This window comes from Montipora capricornis, chromosome 13 (assembly GCF_036669925.1).
Source record: "Montipora capricornis isolate CH-2021 chromosome 13, ASM3666992v2, whole genome shotgun sequence".
NCBI lineage: Eukaryota > Metazoa > Cnidaria > Anthozoa > Scleractinia > Acroporidae > Montipora > Montipora capricornis.
The window spans coordinates 39,135,117-39,149,659 of record NC_090895.1 but is presented as its reverse complement, the minus strand read 5'-3'; the positions used below and the strand labels follow the sequence as shown (position 1 = coordinate 39,149,659).

The following is a 14,543-nucleotide window of genomic DNA, read 5'->3' as shown; positions in this document are numbered from 1 at the left end:
GACTGCAATTTCATTGTCGAACAAAGCAGCTCATGACTGGACATAGCTTGGACATCCATTTCAAACAAAAAGCCTATAAATGTGATTGTTGAAATACGTCAGGATCCCCGTCAACACGGAATTGTAAACGTTTTCAGGCCTTCGTTTTTCAGCGAGTTTTACAAAATATGTGAGGCAGCGAGGCATATATTAGTATAGGTAATCACATGATTTCGAGTGCAATTGAGAATAAATAAGCACTTTTAAATTTTTCAAATACTACAAATTGCACTCGTCCTACGGGCTTGTCCAATTTGTAGTATTTGAAAAAATTTACAAGTGCTTATTTATTCCAAATTGCACGAGAAAAATTATGTGATTTCTTATTATCATATGGCCCGTAAGGCCCCGCGCGCGCTTTCATTGTAAAACTATTGAGGAAATGGCCGTATGAGGGCCGTACGCATCAGCGCGAGCAGGGCCGGAAAAAGCCGCACGGCCCTGCTAGGAACACGTACTGCTCAGCGCCATGCAATTTTAGAGGATTTTGAGTGCCCAAAGTTTTGTGTAAAGAGCCCATATGATAAAATGCTTATTAACTGAGTTTAGGTCGGACCAGACGGGAAAATATTTGGCCCGAGGTCATGGGGAACGGACCTCGCTGCGCTCGGTCCGTACATCATGACCTCGGGCCAAATATTTTCTCGTCCGGCCCTGCCACACAGTCAATAAGTACATAGTATTATATTTTTGCACTGGTGTATTACACTTTTTGCACTGTGTTACACTTAAACTGCACTGCTCTCAGCCAATCAGAATCGAGTAATCTTTTCATGTATGTTATTAAGAAGAAAAACATTACCTGAAAGCTAACCGTTGTAAATAAATTTGTTGTCTCTCGCTCTATTTCTCTCAGCTTTATGGAGATTTTCATTAGCCTTTATTGAAAGTTTCGCTTCTTTTCCTTCCTCGGCTTCTCTCGAGGCGTTCTTCACTTAAATTTGTCAAATTTCGTCGCCTCTTCTCTCGTTCTCTTTCCTGCTCTTTATCCAGTTGCCCGTCACTAATATGATTTCCCGCCCGAAAATCGCGAGCGGGTTGCCAAATGCCACGCTGCCACGCGATTTCCCGCGAAGGAAAATTGCCCGAACACTCCCGTTCGCCAGAGGCTCTTTTGCCTCCCCATCTCCACCCCTACAGTCTATACGGGCGGATGGACGGTGGCGACGTCATAACCTGTCTAGCGCCTGAACCTGGAACGCCGCTACGAAAGACTTCTTTTACTTCCGGTTCTCTCCAAATTTGGTGTCTTCATTGTGAATAGGTTAAGCCAATCATCTACCAAGTTCTATCCTGGAAACTTGAGTAAGTCATATACAACAGCCCTTACAAGGCGTACGAAAATGGTCACCTCGCGAAAGGGCTTTATGTACAAAATTGCAGTTTAAAGGAGTGTTCGAAATGATTTTTCACGGGAGAACCACTGCTAAAGGATGGGAAAAATATCAGAGAAACAATTTCAAGCAATTTTAGAACGGCAGCTAGAAAATGACATCGAGAAATTGAGGTTAGTGATGAACGTGAACATTCGCGTACAAGCCATTATTTTGAGCACATGCCACAGTACTTACACATACAAGACATTTTACAGAAATATACGAGGAATGAGAGAGAATTATAGCAATAATACGAAAAATAAATGTACGTGTAAATAAGTAAATAAATAAGAACTTGCATTACATTGAATTTATTTTATTTATTTATTACTTGCCACAATACAATTACATATTGTACATTGTTATGAAAACAGTGGAGCTAACAAATTATGGTGAGGAAGCCAAAAAGAAACTAAAATGTTCCGTGTTTAATTTCATTATTAAGGGTGTCTATATCTGAGTAAAGAGTTGTGAAAGCAGAAAAGTGCAGGCCAAGGCGAAACGCTACTGATAAAAAGATTAAATGAATTCGTAAATAAAACACTATGCCAATTTACTGGAGTATACAAAAATTTGGTTTTATCAACGGAGTTGATAATGTAAATTGGCCACCGTACAGAGATTCTAAAAGCTGACGTTTCGAGCGTTAGCCCTTCGTCAGAGCGAATCGAGGGATTATGGGTTACGTGTAGTTTTTATAGAAGAGTAGGAGCTAAGCTATTGGTGGTAACATGGCAATGTGAAAAATAGGAATATATTAGTTAAATGAAAAGCGTTCGTTAATACCGTGAGGATTAAGGGTGCCGATTTGAAAGATGAATTTTTGTTCCAGATTCTTGCGGCTTTCCGTCGTACCTAGATGTAGGGAAAGGCTGCAGATAGCCATGTGTTTTTTGGAGTGGTTAGGCAGATTAAAATGGCGAGCAACTGGCTTGGATGCCAAGGAGGCAACTTTTTAGGAGCAACTTTTTAGTTAGAAGCGCGCTCAAAACTAACGAGCAACCCGGCACTTTCAAATGCGCGCGCTCACAATGCAAAACTTGTCTTTTCATTGTTAACACTAGCAAGATATCGGGACCTAAGCGATCTGTTAAGATCACCGATCGCTTCACATGTACCTCCGCAAATGTCATTTATTGCATAACCTGCACGTTATGCAATAAATTATACATTGGTGAGACAGGTAGACGACTAGGTGACCGATTCCGTGAACACCTTCGCGATGTTGAGAAGAATGACAAGGATGCATCCAAGCCAGTCGCTCGCCATTTTAATCTGCCTAACCACTCCAAAAAACACATGGCTATCTGCGGCCTTTCCCTACATCTAGGTACGACGGAAAGCCGCAAGAATCTGGAACAAAAATTCATCTTTCAAATCGTCACCCTTAATCCTCACGGTATTAACGAACGCTTTTCATTTAACTAATATATTCCTATTTTTCACGTTGCCATGTTACCACCAATAGCTTAGCTCCTACTCTACTATAAAAACTACACATAACCCATAATCCCTCGATTCGCTCTGACGAAGGGCTAACGCTCGAAACGTCAGCTTTTAGAATCTCTGTACGGTGGCCAATTTACATTATCAACTCCGTTGATAAAACCAAATTTTTGTATACTACTTCCCCACCGACGCAGCACCACAGTTTCTTTAGAAACTAACCCTTCATTCAATTTACTGGAGGGTAGGTGTCATAAAGGTAGCAGGAGAGGTGGAATACTCTCCTCCGCAGCAAGGAGGTCACCATGGCAACTGAGCCACAGTCCACATCCCATGGCACCCGTCAGCACATCACTGAGACCAGTGTGTGGAATGTATACTTACCCTAAAACATGGGAGAGAGGGACAAGTAAGCGAGTAAGCAACAAGGTGACTCATGCCAATGCCCTTGCAAACCTCCCTGGAGTCTCCCCAGATATCACAGGAGAATCGGCTGCATTGGCTTGGTTTTTATTTTGCCTAAATGATATTTAGCCTCATAAAATTCTTGAGAAGTGGGACTACATGTACTTCGCAATTCCTATCATAAAAGAATATTGAAAAGCCCTTGATCTTTACGCTGTTTCTTGTACTAACAAAGCCTATAATATAACCTTTAAAATGAGATAGTTATTGTAAGCCATATAGCTATAAATAAAAGTCCAGAAACGTTAATTAGTTTTTTGGGTCTTTGAGGACCCATGTTTCCAACAGACTTAAAATGAGTTTAAGGTCTGATAAACCTCTCAGGAATTGTAAATTACCAAATTCCATTTAGTTCAAGATAAAATTGAATGAGAAAAATACATGTGTAATCAAAGGGCGCAGGGTTGGCGTAGTGGTGAGAGCTCTTGGCCTCCCACCAATGTGGCCCAGGTTTGATTCCCAGACTCTGCATCACAGGTGGGTGAGTTTTGTTTCTCATCTCTGCTATGAGAGGTTTTTCTCAGGGTACTCCGGTTTTCCCAGGCATTACTAAACACAGGAACGGAATGGAACGGAATATACCGGAATATGCTGGAATGAGGCGGAATGACACATAAATGAAGGGGCATATGCCGGAATGAGACAGAATGAACAAGAATGGTGCCGGAATATACTGAAACAACAACCGGAATGAGGCGGAATGACACACAAATAAACCGGAATATGCCGGAACAAGAAGGAATGACTCTGGAATAAAACCGAATGACACCGGAATGAGACGGAATATACCAGAACGAGGCAGAATGACGACAGAATAAGGCAGAATAAACCAGAAGGACACCAGAATCAAGCTGATTAGCATGGACCGGAATGACAAGGAACAAAAAGTAATTTTATCATTCTAGACTATCAATGAATAAATGTTGCAGAATAGAGAAACTGACGAAAAAAAAAAAGCAAGGCTTGGAACGAGTCACGATATGTTCTCAAAATTCTTCATGTAAATATATTATCAACGATCGATCTTTTTTCTGTGCTTCTTACTTCTTTCTTCAAACAAGGAAACAATGCGTTCAGGTTCGATGGCATTATTGCAAACAATCGGGAAGAGAAAAAGACTTCCGGCCATTTGCGCAAATCTATTTCCGTATATATGTCCATCACGTGTGGGTCGTGGGAAGCAGGCAAGCAGCAACGGTAATTAGTTTGTGGTTCGCTGAACTTCATTGTGGTTGGTCAATGCACAATTGACCTGTCAGAATGAAAAAAAAATGTTCACTGATTTTCTGACTCGCACAGTGAAAGCCGCCTCCAAGATCTATAGACAAAAACAATTAGAATAACATTCTGCTTCTCTTGCTCCTGTATTTGTTCACGAAAAAAATGTTACTTCCATAAGAAATAATTAGTACGTACTGTAAATTGCATTTAACACACGAAGCCAAGTAAACCACATTTTTGGGAGAGCAAGACAAGTTTTAGTTAATCTTATAGGTTCGGCCTGTGGAAGAGCTTTTAAATTTAGAATCTTGAATTCAAAAATTCTTACAAAGATCACATCTAGAAGAGCATTTAAAACACCCTCCCATTTCCCTCTCTACCTGATTTACTCCACTATCCCCGCAAAATTTAGAAGGTGCCAAAATGTCTTTGAGGTTTTTGGTACGATGATGTGCTGGAAAAATCGATTTACATATGGTCGTACCACAATCAAAAATCGGCTATGCTCACAAACAAAAAACCGGGCGAGCTTGCAGTCCATTTTAATTGCATCGAAGACGACATTTCTGAAATTAGTTTTATTGTTATTGAGAAAATTACCAGCCAGGGGGATGCAGCTCATATTGAACTGGACCGCACAACTATGCACACTTAATCCTCACGGTCTTAACAAAAGACGCATTGGCCACCTACAAGAGTTCTCTCCTTTCTAGTTGACTCCAGGTCAGCTCCAATCTCTTGATGTCTGCTTCCAAGTCCCGTCTCCACAAGTTCCTAGGCTGTCCCCTTTTCCTCTTTCCCTGGGGATTCCAAGACAGAGCTTGTCTTGTGATATTGGTAGAAGTCTTTCGGAGAGTATGGTCTATTCATCTCCAACGTCTCACCATGATCTCAGCATCTGCAGGCCTCTGGTTGGTTCTTTGCCATAGGTCTTCCTTGTTGATGGTGATTGGCCAACGTATGTACTATATTATACTAAGACACAGAGACAAAGCGACACTTAACAATAGATCTGAACTCACAAGTAGCTGTAGACACCCCTCAAAATTTTTGCTGAGAAATTTTTTGCTGAAGCATGTTAGATGAGTATAACAGTAGAACAAAAGAGTGGAAATTGCCAAGTAAGTTAAATTTGAATTTCAATGAATCGTGATGGATATAAATATAGTGTAAATGTAATTGTTGTTATTTTTACTGTTACTGTAAAATGACAAAAAAATATTACAATTAAAATGCCTGAAACGCTCATTATATTATATTTTGCAAGTACATGTATGGTTTCGCAAATTACCAGTTCGTTTCGTTTTGTTTCATAAAGTACCATAAGCCATTATTTTAAAGGCTTAACAGATCCAAAAGAAAGTGCAGTTGTATTACTTAGATTGATGAATTAGAGCGCATTTTTAGAACATTTCAAGCTTACTTGTACAAAAGAGTTTCATCAATGAATACACACCGAAGTCAATAAATTAAAATCAGCACAGAAACACTTCTGGCCGTGCAGTACGATTTCCACGTCAAAATCATAATAATAACTAAAGGTTAAATTAACCTTAACGTTTCCAGAAAACAGTTTACCAAAACGATCAACATGAACAGCTCCAAATGAGGAAAAACATGAATTCTTCACATGCTTGAACTTGTTCTTTTTATTTAACACAAATATAAAAGTTAACTTCTATATTTGACACAGAAACTATTACAAACCATTTGAAAATTCTTACCGTCAAGTTAATCCTGTCATGGACATGTTGACTGCAACAATTACTTTAATCACTTTTGTCAGTTCTGCTTGTGACAAGTTAAAAAGCTGGCAAAGACCTTTTCAAATTAACTGTGGATTTCCATGATGAAGCTTGACTGATTTAGAAGGCTTCAAACCGTACTGTACTGTACTGTATACACATCAGAATACCTTATAACTGCAATGGGAGATTAGAATGGGTGTGGATTAAAATATCATCTAACACAGTTCCTGATTGGACATATCAGCTCAGCACTTATGATATACATGCAAAAATCTCAGCATGTTGATTGGCTGAAAGCATGTTAATTAATCCCAGATTGCAGAAAAATTCTACTAATGAGTAGGTGACAAAATAGGCCAGCTTAAAGACAGAAAAAACCACTTACACAATAGTAGATGAAGTGAACAATATAGAGTTAATTATGGGAGGTAACCATCAGAGTAAAAAATTAAAAAGTATTATAACTAAAGTTATGAAGAATTTAATGGAAAAAATGTTTGGGAAAGATAATAAATGAAAATGGCTGAAAAATGGCTAAAAATGCATGGCTAAAAAATACATAAAACTTATTGGCTAAACCTAATTCTATTTTTAGAGTTGAACTTGATCGTTTGTTAAGGCCGTGGGGATGAAGAGTACACAACTGGGAGCACCAAAAAGCCTCCCTTGTGAGTAAACGCCTATCAATGTGATCTTCACATTCATTAACAATTTTTCGATAACAATGAATTCAAAGTCAGACATCTGGTGTTCAACCCTATTGAAATGCACGGCTAATTCGCACGTAGTCTTGTTAGTAAGCATAGCCGATTTGTGATTCTGAAACCTGACCTTGAATTCATTGGATGTTGAACCCAAATACTGAACCTTACAATTCTTGCAAGTGGCCAAATAAATCACGTTTTTAGATTTGCAACCAAGATGTTGCCTAATAGTGTAATAACGATCTGTACGAGCGCTGTAAAAAATCTCATCCTCCTTTAAAAAGTTCTTACATAAATCACATTTTTTGCTACATTTAAAACAACCTGTAGCAGAATGGTCGTTGTTAGTATAATTAGATCCCTTGGGTCCCGCTAGGAGCTCTTTGATGGTTTTGGCCCTTCTATAAGATGGAATGATTGACCCTTTGGGAAAAATCTGTGCTAATGTCGGTGAATCCATTTTTCATTCAACCTATTTATCACCACGTGAAGTCAAGGCATCCTGTATCCTTCTTTGGATCCTGCTCGCAAGTGGCATTCTTCGTTGGTGACGCAGCATTTTTCATTCTACCTGCTATATATATATATAATGATTGTGTAGGTTTGAGCGGGGAAATAAAAACAACCAACTGCCTCATTTACCTTTAGATCACCAACCTATTCCCTTCGGAAGGCGATTAACAGTGATTTCTGACAAGTATTAATTAGTAGTGTAGGATGGGAACAGAAATCGATACAACAAAGGAAATGAGTGAAAATGTGTTCAGCCGGGAATCGAACCCGGGTCTCCTGGTTACCGGTCAGATGCCTTACCACCAGGCCACTGAACCAAACCCGCCATTCAGCCGAATTGGAAGGACCTTAATATGGCAAGCTCTGAGGAGAATCGCACATTTTCTGCAGTGAGGATCGCGTCACTATGCTCAAGTTGATCAGCGATTCACAGTAAATTTCCCCCTATATATGAAATGATTGTGTAGGTTTGAGCAGGGAAATAACAACAACCAACTGCCTCATTTACCTTTAGATCACCAACCTATTCCCTTCGGAATGCGATTCACAGTGATTTCTGACAAGTATTACCTTTAGATCATTTTCATTTGTTGTATCGATTTCTGTTCCCATCCTACACTACTAATTAATACTTGTCAGAAATCACTGTGAATCGCCTTCCGAAGGGAATAGGTTGGTGATCTAAAGGTAAATGAGGCAGTTGGTTGTTGTTATTTCCCCGCTCAAACCTACACAATCATTTCATATATAGGGGGAAATTTACTGTGAATCGCTGATCAACTTGAGCATAGTGACGCGATCCTCACTGCAGAAAATGTGCGATTCTCCTCAGAGCTTGCCATATTAAGGTCCTTCCAATTCGGCTGAATGTCAGGGTTGGTTCAGTGGCCTAGTGGTAAGGCATCTGACCGGTAACCAGGAGACCCGGGTTCGATTCCCGGCTGAACACATTTTCACTCATTTCCTTTGTTGTATCGATTTCTGTTCCCATCCTACACTACTATATATATATATATATATATATATATATATATATAACAACCTGTTTCAAATTGTGTGGGACATGTGTGGGACATTTTGGGTGGCTTTATAAGCTTAACCTCCGCTTAACCTCCGCTTAACCGCTTTATAAGCTTAACCTCCATCCCAGACATCAGCACTGCACTGATGAGGCCCAGAAGGCCGAAACAGTACTGTCTGCAGTTAGTCAGTTATATACGTATGTATATATGTATATATGTATATATATATATATTAATATTATTTTATTATTATTTATTATTTATTATTATAGCCACCAGTTTTGGAAAACAGCAATAAACTCTGCCACTTTAGGATGTTGTAGATTTTGCAACATCTTTGCCTCCTTTGCTACAATCTTCAGATTTGACTAGCACTAGCTTAAAAAAGATGTAAACGAGCGTGAATATTCCGAAATGTTTTAAACCAGCAACACCCATCTATGCAATTACATAAAAAAATCCCTTCACTCATGCCATTCATCTGCAAGCAGGCTCGTAAGCATAACAAAACACTTCTAAAATAATTATTTGAAACTTGTTTTACATCAAATGTGTAGTATTTTGCAATTGGTGCAGGAAAGGTTTCTAATACGTCTTCTGAAGTCAGTAGCACTAGAAAACTTGCGGTGTGACATAAACAATAATAAGTAACAGAAAGCTTCCGATCAAAACTCGTTTGAAGAAATGCTGAGGAGACCTGAAGACCAATGAGAGCGAATTGCTTTTTGTGTTTCCTTGTGTCAAATATAATGTAACACCACTTGTTGATGTGAAATGCACGTCAATGCAGAGTTTTGTGAGGAAGCTTTTGAATGTGCCTGTTTCATTCTTGTTTGATATTTCAAGGAAAATGCCGACCAGTGACCGTATACGGCAACAAAAGACCCAAAATATTAACAAGTAAGTGCCAATATGCATGCCTTGAATTTGCATAACAAGCCATTACGCTAAAAACAAGTTGGTCACGCTTCTGTCACATAATTAGCATAGCTCATATTCTCTACATTTGTCAGCATGTGTATTGATTTTTGGGGGCGTTACTAAACACAGGAACGGAACGGAATAAACTGGAATGAGGTGGAATGAGGCGGAATGACACCGGAATGAGACGGAATGAACAAGAATGGTACCGGAATATTCCGAAACGAGCCCGAATGACACCGGAACGAGGAATGACACCCAAATAAAGCAGAATATACTGGAATGAACCTGAAAATGCCAAAATTTGGTGTTTTAGTTAGCGCCGACCATTTCGGTTGTTTCTGTCAGCTTTTGTTGTGTCACGTGATTCCCTAAGGGAATTGCATGTGTTTAAATTGCCATTTGAAACATTTGGAACACTTCGATCACAAGAAAAATTTGACAGGTATATCCGTCGCTAAATGAATAATTATTTCTTGTGTTTGTAACATTTTTTTTTGGTGAAAAAATGCAGTAGCAAGAGCAGCTTTCACTGTGGGAGTCAGGAAACCCGTGAACATTTTTATTTCATTCTGACAGGTCAATTGTGTATTGACCAATCACAATCAAGTTCAGCGGACCACAAACTAATTACCGTTGCTGCTTGCCTGCTTCCTGCAACCCACACGTGATGGAGATATATGGAAATAGATTCGCGCAAACGGGCGGAAGACTCTTTCTCTCTTCCCGATTGTTGGCAATAATCCCATCGAACCTGAACGCAGTGTTTCCTTGTTTGAAGAAAGAAGTCAGAAGGACAGAAAGAAGATCGATCATTGATAATATATTTACATGAAGAATTGTGAGAACATATCGTGACTCGTTCCAAGCCTTGTTACTTCACCTTTAATGTAATTTTTTTTTCTCCTGTCAGTCTCTCTATTCTGCAACACTTATTCTTTCACAGTCTGGAATGATAAAAATTACTTTTTGTTCCTTGTCATTCCGGTCCATGCTACTCAGCTTGATTCTGGTGACCCTCTGGTTTATTCTGCCTTATTCTGTTGTCATTCCGCCTTGTGCCATTATACTCCGGTACCATTCTTGTCTATTCCGTCTCATTCCGGTGTCATTCGGTTTTATTCCAGAGTCATTCTGCCTTGTTCTGGCATATTCCGCTTTATTCCGGAATATTCCGCTTTATTTGTGTGTCATTCCGGGGTCATTCCGGTTTGTTTCGGTATATACCCACCGGTACCACTCTTGTTCATTTTGTCTCATTCTGGTGTCATTCATTCCACCTCATTCCAGCATATTCCGGTTTATTCCGATATATTCCGTTCTGTTATATACGTTCCTGTGTCTAGTAACGCCCGATTTTTGGTTTCTTTTTTATTTGCTGCAACGTAATTGATACAGAAGAAGTTGAAACAAGATTAGTTCATTAATCAATTTGCCTCAGAGAGTAGTGTTTGTCTGAGACTCCAGTATAGATTAAAATTCGTCCATGCAGATGCCTTCCTTTCTTCTGATTTCTTCTCAGCCACAAACATCACATTGATCGCGAACTTATGGTTGAATTCAGAACCATCTGAACTCTTAAAAGGATAAAAGTATTTGAAACAACTTGAACATGGAAAAAAATCACATTGAACAACAAGATATACAGTTGATTGAAAAATATTATATAAGGCAGCTGATTTGTGAACCGCTCACCATTTGCTGCTTATTGATGGAGTAGTGCAACTCACTGGAGAGCATTTAAAATCCTCAAAAACAAATAATTACATACCTTCCTAGGTTAACTTAACCAAGAGAATATAATCTTAGGTCATCCATTTCATTCAAGAAATCATAAAAATGGAAACAATTATATGTCAAATTGTTTACACTCGGACCTGAAGATCGAGAATTTTGTCTACATCGAATGCTTGCATTAATTACTCAAACCTCTGCTTCAAAAATAACTCTTTTGATATTGAAAGAAGTGCTTATCTTCCACTCTGTGTATGGTTTCTGAAATTACGAAACACATACATGTAATCCTAATATGTCTTGTGGTCATTTGAGTGTCCGTAGCTAAATGCAGAATAAAAAACTCGCAGAGAACTAGGAAAATCATCAACTCTACTTGCGGGTCTCTTGTATCACCTCCTTTCCATTGTACGATGTTACCTCAACTAAGTTCTCGTGGCGCAGCTTTCTTAATGCAAAAAAGTTCTTGCAGTTTAAACTTCTTACAGCAAAGAAGTTCTAGCGGCTCACAGGATCCAACCGTTAGCATTCCGCAAGAAGCCACAAGAAGTTGCCAGCTTGGTGATGCAAAAAGAAGTTCTTGCGCATGTATTATTTTTGGGCTGTACTATATAACATCATCTACATGCTGTCTCCAATCCGCCCATTGTCTTGCTGAACTTAAAGGATGCAGGCGAAGTTTGCTGTACTACAATACTAGATTGCCACTTCCGACCAGATGGTCACAATCAAGAACACTGGATCATCGAGAGACAGACAAATGTGAAGTTCTTGCTGTAACAAAGAAATTTCTGAATCTGTCGCTGTATGGAGCTTGAGGGATCAGCGATTGATGAATCCATGCTGTGTATGAACCTCTTGTCCAACTGTTTTGATGAAGGAAGGTAAGGCGAGAGGAGAATTCTCTGGATGCCGTTTTGTTGCAAGAATTCTTTATTCACAAGACTGAAATGGTCGCTGACAGTTTGACCAGGCAGACCATATTGTGCAAAAATGATGTGCATGGTATTGATGACTCAGCAGTTGTTGTTTTCATGGAGCCAATCACTTCAGGCCATTTGGAATGAGCATCAACCATGATGAGGTAGTGCATTGACTGATAAATGGTGAAATCTATGTTTAGGCATTAGCATGGAGCAGTTGGCCAGGACCCATGGTAACAGTGGTGAGGCTTGAGGAGCCTTGTGGGTTTTCTAGCAAGGTTCACAGTCTCTAGCAAGGCATTCAATGTCTGATCTACTCCTGATCACCAAACAATAACTGCGCATTATTGCCTTCATGCTCCCTCCCTCCTCCTCCTCCCCCCCCCCCCCCCCCCAACCAAAAATGTAGCGAGAGAACCATACATTTTGCTGCCTTTTTCCCATCTCATTTTATACATTTTATATAAGGCTAGACGCTCCATAAGCGTAAACTTGGTTGGCTATGGTACGTGTTACACAAAAATAGAAGGCAACGAGTTGGGTGGTATTGAACTGCAGCATTCCAGTTAATTTTTTCATTTAGACCATTTGAGGGGTCACCCAGACGTCGTGCAAGCAGTGACCCTTTGGCTCACATGTTCTCACATTGATTATTTTGTAACCTCCTGTCCAGTTTTGAGGTGTTTTACTTTTTCTAGCTTTGGTAATAAATTCAGTTCAAAGATAACAAAATATGCTCTTGAGTAAAACTCACTCAATTCTTCTTTTTGCAAAATGCAAATTGCTCTAACGGACATTTTCCTGCTTGTCATGCATGTCTTTCAGTTGCACTAAGCAAACGTTTATTCCACACACTAGGGAAGGACTGAACATGTCGTTTCCGCTTCATAATTTCTCTTCTTTTCAGTCTAATCTGATGCCAGGTCAAATTTTTTGGCTTATGTTTGCACCAAAAAGTACGGTAAAAGCCGGGAGTTAACATTAAATGTCAAGCTAAACGATACCCTGAGTGCCAGAGAATTTTTTTTTCAAGGTCGAAAAGAATGCTCCGCGATTCCAAATCAATGGTCCAGGATGAAAAAAAAGGCTCAGATTTCTCGTCGCTGTGTTGTTTTGGCCACCAAGCTGAGACTGCTTCCCAGGGGACAAAATGAAGCACATCATTAACATTCCTGAAAAATGTGATTACATTGATGGCTCTTCATTTCAACAGCTTTAATACTTTTGGAGTAATTTTAATGATGTTGTATTGATATTTGATTTATTTGGTTTTTTTAGTTTTTTTCTCTCACAGCAGTCATCTATGCCTAGTCATGAAGTGTCCCCTGCTTGGTACCTCATGTATGCCTTGTCGTAAAGTGTCCCCCGCTTGGTGCGTCATGTATGCCCAGTCATGAAGTGTCCCCCGCTTGGTACGTCATGTATGCCTACTCATAAAGTGTCCCCGGCTTGGTACGTGATGTATGCCCAGTCATGAAGTGTCCCCCGCTTCGTACGTCATGTATGCCCAGTCATGAAGTGTCCTCTGCTTGGTACGTCATGTATGCCCAGTCATGAAGAGTCCCCCGCTTCGTACGTCATGAGGTGTCCCCCGCTTGGTACATCATGTATGCCTAGTCATGGAGTGTCCCCCACTTGGTACGTCATTTATGCCTAGTCATGAAGTGTCCCCCGCTTGGTACATCATATATGCCTTGTCATGAAGTGTCCCCCGCTTGGTACGTCATGTATGCCAAATCATGAAGCGTACTCCGCTTGGTACGTCATGTATACCCAGTCATAAAGTGTCCCCCGCTTGGTACCTCATGTATGCATAGTCATGAAGTGTCCTTCGCTTGGTACGGCATGTATGCCTTGTCATGAAGTGTCCTCTGCTTGGTACGTCATTTATGCCAAGTAATAAAGTGTCCCCCGCTTGGTACCTCATGTATGCATAGTCATGAAGTGTCCTCCGCTTGGTACGGCATGTATGCCTTGTCATGAAGTGTCCTCTGCTTGGTACGTCATTTATGCCAAGTAATAAAGTGTCCCCCGCTTGGTACCTCATGTATGCCTATTCATAAAGTGTCCCCCGCTTGGCAGGTCATGTATGCCTAGTCATGAAGTGTCCCCCGCTTGGTACATCATATATGCCTTGTCATGAAGTGTCCCCCGCTTGGTACGTCATGTATGCCAAATCATGAAGCGTACTCCGCTTGGTACGTCATGTATACCCAGTCATAAAGTGTCCCCCGCTTGGTACCTCATGTATGCATAGTCATGAAGTGTCCTCCGCTTGGTACGGCATGTATGCCTTGTCATGAAGTGTCCTCTGCTTGGTACGTCATTTATGCCAAGTAATAAAGTGTCCCCCGCTTGGTACCTCATGTATGCATAGTCATGAAGTGTCCTCCGCTTGGTACGGCATGTATGCCTTGTCATGAAGTGTCCT

At 40.1% G+C, this 14,543-nt stretch overlaps 1 long non-coding RNA gene across 2 annotated transcripts in view; it reads left to right on the top strand.

Annotated features, from left to right (window-relative positions):
- Positions 1-1,363: 1,363 nt before the first annotated feature.
- The window catches only part of LOC138028911 (uncharacterized), a 27,452-nt gene continuing 14,272 nt past the window's right edge, over positions 1,364-14,543 (top strand). Inside the window, exon 1 of one of the 2 annotated variants that reach the window (XR_011127765.1) lies at positions 1,364-1,546. This is a non-coding gene — a long non-coding RNA (uncharacterized lncRNA). Of the gene's footprint in view, positions 1,547-13,460; positions 13,485-14,543 lie in introns of those variants that run through there. The other variant, XR_011127764.1, reaches the window with a different exon arrangement.